The sequence below is a fragment of the Musca autumnalis genome, unplaced genomic scaffold (assembly GCF_047663935.1).
Source record: "Musca autumnalis isolate F117 unplaced genomic scaffold, ASM4766393v1 scaffold_2, whole genome shotgun sequence".
NCBI lineage: Eukaryota > Metazoa > Arthropoda > Insecta > Diptera > Muscidae > Musca > Musca autumnalis.
Window position 1 is genome coordinate 194063076 of NW_027411755.1, and position 6275 is coordinate 194069350.

A 6275-nucleotide genomic window follows, 5' to 3' on the forward strand; every position below is an offset into this window, starting at 1 on the left:
AGTCGAACTGTACTTCCGTAGCCATGTTTAGTATACGTAGTTGTGCTTAGCTGTAGATTTTAGTTGGTTTTTTTCCTAGCCTGGCAGTTATGTTCTCCTTTTGTTAGAACACACTGAATATTTTTAGTTCGTTCGTCTCGTTGCTTCCGTTGATTGTTGTTGTTTTCTCGACGTCGACCGTCGCAGAATCTTCGTTCTTCTTCGTTTATCGTATATTTTCGCTTCTTCGTTTTCTTCCCGTTATCCGTTCTTCTTCGTCTTCTTCGTCGTTTCGCTTCTTCTTTGTATCTGTTCGACTTCTTCGTTTATCTTCTCGTCACCCGCTCTTCTTCTTCGTTTTTCTTCTCGTCATCCGTTCGTCTTCTGCGTTTATCTTCTCGGCACCCGCTCTTCTTCTTCCTTTCTTCTCGTCGTCATCCGTTTGTCTTCTATACTCGTTCGTTTCCGCCGCCGGTCTCCCTTTCCATCTTCTAAGGGAAGGCTCGATGGACCAAAATGTATAATTAAGAATTAAACAAATACAGAACATTTGTTCTATAGGCCGAACTAAGAAAAGATCTACATTTCTCTCTGTCTATTGCACGCAGAGAAAAAATATTTTTCGCTTTTGTTGGAACAAAAATATATGTTTTGGTTCCAAAAATGTATTTGTTTTGTTCAAACATTGTAATCCAAATCCAAAAATACCATCTTTTGTTCCAAACATAGAAAACAAAAACAACTTTCGAATTTCCGCAATATTGTTAAAATCGTTAACAATACCGATTGTAGGAACTATCATAATCTAATTTTGTTTACAAAAAGTATTGTCAATACAGAAAACCAGCCCAGAAATTTTTGATTTGAGTGCATATACTTCTCATATACACTTTTCGCATAACTTGGATATAAATATCGCGTATAATATTGCAATCATTGATGAACACAATCAATACATGGTTTGCTGCATTGGCTGACAACAAAGACAAACAAAAAGCCACAAGAACCCACCACAACATAAGGAATAATTAAACACCATAACAAACATGAAAAGGAAAGAAGAATGAAACAAAACAGAAACAAATAAAAACAAGAGTCTCACAAGTACATACACACAAAAACAAAGGAAAAGGCAGCATGTCATACAAACACACCACAACTCACCAAAATTGTTTTTTCAACACGGCATCGAATAGCGAGAGAAGAGAAACAAATTTTCGAAGAAAAGAGAGAAATATTGTTCAGTTGACACAAACTATTTTTGGATTTACAATACTACATGAGGAATCCAACAATATGTTAACAATACATATTTTGCTCTTGGAATACTGTTGGATCAAACATATTTTTTTCTCTGCGTGTGCTTCTCTTTCTGGAATACCGCGCCTTGTCATCTCTTCATCCAATTGTTTGCGCCATCTATTTTTTGGCCTGCCAATTCTGCGTGCACCGCCATGTGGCTCGAATTTATACGCCTTTTTAGTGGGTTAATCATCGCTCATTCTTATTATATGGCCTAGTCCACGCAATCGCTGCATCTCGATACGTTTAACTATATTCATGTCTTTGTATAGCTGATATAGCTCGTGGTTCATACGACGTCGATATTCACCGTCAACGCAAATCGGCCCGTAGATTTTTCGAAGAATTTTTCTCTCAAACACGCCAAGCACTGCCTTATCTGCTTGCGCAAGTACCCAGGCCATACATCAGCACGGGTAGTATCAGTGTTTTGTAGAGCCTTATTTTTGTTTGACGAGATGTGGCTTTGTTTTTAAAGTGCTTACTTAAACCAAAGTAGCATCTGTTGGCCAATACAATTCTTCTTTTTATTTCACAACTGATGTCGTTTGTTGTGTTTACGGAGGTGCCGAGGTATACGAAGTCTTTTACTACCTCAATATTATAGAAACCAACTTCCACAGTCGGTCCGAGCTCAATGGACGCATTGCGCGTCGACACCATCAACTTGGTCTTCTCACCGTTTACCGCCAGACCCACTTTAGCAGATTCTCCTTCGACCTTCATAAAGGTATCAGTTACTTCTTTTACTGATCGGCCCAATGATGTCTATGTCAACAGCATAAGCAAGTAACATGTGGTTATTGTTGTAAATTGTGCCATTTCTTTTGACATTTGCATCTCGTATTACCTTTTCCAGCAAAATGTTGAATAGGTCACACGAAAGGCTGTCTCCTTGTCTGAAACCTCTTTTAGTACAGAATTCTTCGGAGAGGTTCTTTCCTATTTTAACTGAGAATCTCGTGTCACTTAAAGTCATTTTACAAAGCCGGATGAGCTTCGCGGGGATACAAATTCAGACATGGCATGGAATACCTTTAAACGTAGCGGGCTGTCGAAGGCTGCTTTATAATCGACAAAAAGGTTATATGTGTCGATCTGCATCTCTTGGGTCTTCTCTAGGATTTGCTGCAGGGTAAATATCTGGTCAATGGTGGACTTGCCAGGTCTAAAGCCACATTGGTATGGTCCAATTATTTCGTTGATCATTGGCTTTAGTCGTTCGCACAATATGCCTGACACTATCTTATAGGGAATAGGGAGAAGACGTATGCCCCTATAGTTAGAGCATACAGTCTTAACTCCTTTCTTGTGGACTGGACATACGATGCTCAGGTTCAAATCGTCGGGTACGCGTTCTTCCTGCCAGATGGTGCTAACTAGCTGATGCATACACCTTATCAGCGCATCGCCTCCGGTTTTAAACAGCTCGGCTGGTAAGCCATCGGCTCCTGCTGCTTTATTATTCTTCAGCCGGTTGATTGCTGTTTTTACCTCATCTTGGCCGGGTGGTATACATTCAATACCATCTTCTGGGAATGGGACTGTGAAATCTTCGTCGTCTTCGCTGCTATTGGATACTAACAGTTTTGAAAAAATGTTCTTTCCATATCCAGAGTACACTATCTGTATCAGTTACCAAATTACCTTGCTGGTCTCTACAGGAGGATGTGCCTGTACCAAAGCCATCAGTTTGATGCTTGACTCTTTGGTATAATTTTCGGACTTCATTCTGGCTCCTGTACATCTCGATTTGTTCACACTCCCGCTTTTCCATCTCTCTCTTTTTACTGCGGAAAAGACGTTTCTCCTCTCTCCTTTTCTCCCGATACCTCTCTCGTGCGCTACGCGTTGCTACTGATTGTAAGGTAGACCTATATGCCGCATTTTTCTCTTCGGCAGCAGCACGACACTCCTGGTCATACCATGGATTCCTTGGTGGAGGTCTCTGGTATCCAAGTAATGATTTTGCGGCTGTTTGCATGGAGTGGAGTGCGGGACGAGGAATGCTTTAATTAAGCAATTGGGCTAGTTGAGTGGAATATGCTGTGGCTATCTGTTGTGATTGCAGCTTTCCGATGTCTAACTTTCGTGTTGTGTCTGTTTGTACTTTGTTTGCTACGTTTAAGCCGGTGCGTGCCTTTGCTGCAACAAGGTAGTGGTCCGAATCAATGTTTGCGCCTCGGAAAGATCGTGCATCCAACACGCTCAATGAATGTCTTCCGTCTATCACAACATGATCAATTTGATTTCTTGTTTTCTGATCTGGAGACAGCCAGGGGCCCTTATGTATATCGAGATGATTAAATCTGGTACTGCTAACTACCATGTTGTTTCAGCTGCAAAGTCTATCAGCCTCATTCCATTGTCTGATGTTTCACTATGTAGACTAAATTTCCCGACTGTTTGTCCAAAGATATTCTCCTTTCCAATTTTGGCATTAAAATCTCCTAGATTGATTTTAATGTCATGGGCAGGGCAACGGTCATATGTTTCTTCTAAGCGCTCGTAAAATATATCCTTGGTCTGTTCGTCCTTGTCTTCGGTTGGAGCATGAGCGCAGATAAAACTGATGTTGAAGAATTTTGCTTTTAATCGAATTGTAGCAAGTCTTTCATTCACTGAGGTGAAGCTGGAGACCAGATGTTTTAACCTCTGACCAACTACAAAACCGCAACCAAACTCATGCTTTGTGTCATGGCAGCTATAATACAGTGCGCCACCTTTAGGTGTTGTTGTGACGCCTTTCCCGTTCCATCGTATTTCCTGTATGGCAGTAATATCGGCCTTGTGCTTTTCAAGTACGTCTGCCAATGCGAAGACTGCACCTTCTCTATAAAGAGTGCGAACATTCCAGGTGCAGATTCGCAGATCATGGTCCTTAAAACGTTTGCGGGGTTCGTCAACTTTAGAGTTGTTTGTTTTTCTTTTCCTACGTTTTTTCATAGTAGGCTTTTTTTTCTAGGGGAGGGTTACTAATCCGACGGCCAAACCCAAGTTTTTAACGTTCTTATGGGTGAACGCGGGGCACATGTTAGCTCACTACCTTTAACGGGTGTTGAAGGCAGTTCCCCAGGTGACACCACAGGGAGGTCAGTGTCCGCTTGAGATGAAAGAGGGGCCAAGATGAATCCTGCGCTTTGCCATGTTAAAACCGGTCAGGGCCGTTCCTTGGTATCTTCCATCCCCTACGTCACCCATTAAATATAAAATATATAACATAAAATATAAAATATAGAATATAAAATATAAAATATACAGTATATAATATTAAATATAAAATATACAATATAAAATTAAAAATATAAAATTTTATATATAAAATGTATAATATTAAATATTAAATATAAAATAGTAAATATACAATATAAAATAAAATTTATAAAATATAGAATCTAATATAAAAAATAATAATAATAAACTATTAAGTATATTATATAAGTATATTATAATATATTCTACATCTGTCATACTGTCCAATCTCATCCATTCCCATTCTTAATTCACTTGTATGCCATCAATTGTAACCTGGTGGAGGGGTGATTTCCCACACAATCAGACTGTATGACTGCCACATTTACACAGACGACGATAGTCAGACTGTCTATGAATAAATGAATGAGGATATGACTGAGTGACCTGGTAAGCATGGCATGGAATGCTATGGCATAGCATTGATGGATTTTTGTTAACTTAAAATCTAACCGACGTTGCACCCCACAATCATCGCCACACAACCAAAAACCATGGTGAAGAACATAAAACTCAAAATGACATTTAATTATAAATATTTAATGAGGATTTGTTTTAGGTTTCTACAACCGCACACACATATACATGTACAAGGATATGGTCACATTGTATACAAATGGAAACACTATAGAGAACCATCAATGGTTGATGGTAATAAAAAACATACTGTCAATACAACCAAATTGCATTCATAGTTGGTTGGAGGTGTGGGGGGTGGGTTGGACAAGGTAAACTATTTGTATTTTTTGTGGATATTCTCCATGCTCCACTATGCATGCTTCTAATGACAACTATTTTCCCACATGATTGTTGTTTTTTGTTGTCTCTTTTGCGGACTCAGGGGTTTTTCATATTTTCACTTTTATTTTTAGTGAGAGTTTTTAGTTTTTCTTTTAGGGTGTCCTTACATTAAGGTTCTAGTTTAGTGGTTGTTGTTGCTTTTTGTATGGCCAGCCACAGTTATTTGTTTAAAACATTTGTAAAGCAAAGGACATGCCTGCGTTATTACAACAAAAACCGCGTAATTAAATCTGTGAGTTGTGGTGGAAAAAATATGTGGTTAATAAAATATTAAAAATCGACAAAAAGTTTGTTTTTGAACGAAATTTATTTAGTTTGTAAGTGAAATACGAAATTCAGTTAAATTAAAAAAAATAACAGAAATCAAAAAAAAATTGTGGTGTAGAAACAAACAATAATATGATAAATAAAAATAAAAAACAAATATTATATATAATATAAAATTTTTATTTTATATTTCATTTTTTTTATATTTGTTATATTATATTTTATGTTTTCTATGTTATATATTTTTTATTTTTTTATCTGATATTTTAAATTTTACATTTCATATTGTTTATTTTATATTTTATATTTCATATTTTATATTTTATATTTTATATTTTATATTTTATATTTTATATTTTATATTTTATATTTTATATTTTATATTTTATATTTTATATTTTATATTTTATATTTTATATTTTATATTTTATATTTTATATTTTATATTTTATATTTTATATTTTATATTTTATATTTTATATTTTATATTTTATATTTTATATTTTATATTTTATATTTTATATTTTATATTTTATATTTTATATTTTATATTTTATATTTTATATTTTATATTTTATATTTTATATTTTATATTTTATATTTTATATTTTATATTTTATATTTTATATTTTATATTTTATATTTTATATTTTATATTTTATATTTTATATTTT

At 35.5% G+C, this 6275-nt stretch overlaps 1 protein-coding gene across 3 annotated transcripts in view; it reads left to right on the forward strand.

Moving 5' to 3' along the window:
- The window catches only part of LOC141395045 (uncharacterized), a 165730-nt gene that overhangs the window by 139779 nt on the left and 19676 nt on the right, over positions 1–6275 (forward strand). Inside the window, exon 1 of one of the 3 annotated variants that reach the window (XM_073970425.1) lies at positions 5523–5651. The exons of the other annotated variants lie outside the window; for them this stretch is intronic. The gene's annotated coding sequence lies outside the window, so the exon portion shown is untranslated. Of the gene's footprint in view, positions 1–5522; positions 5652–6275 lie in introns of those variants that run through there. 3 annotated transcript variants of the gene reach the window in all.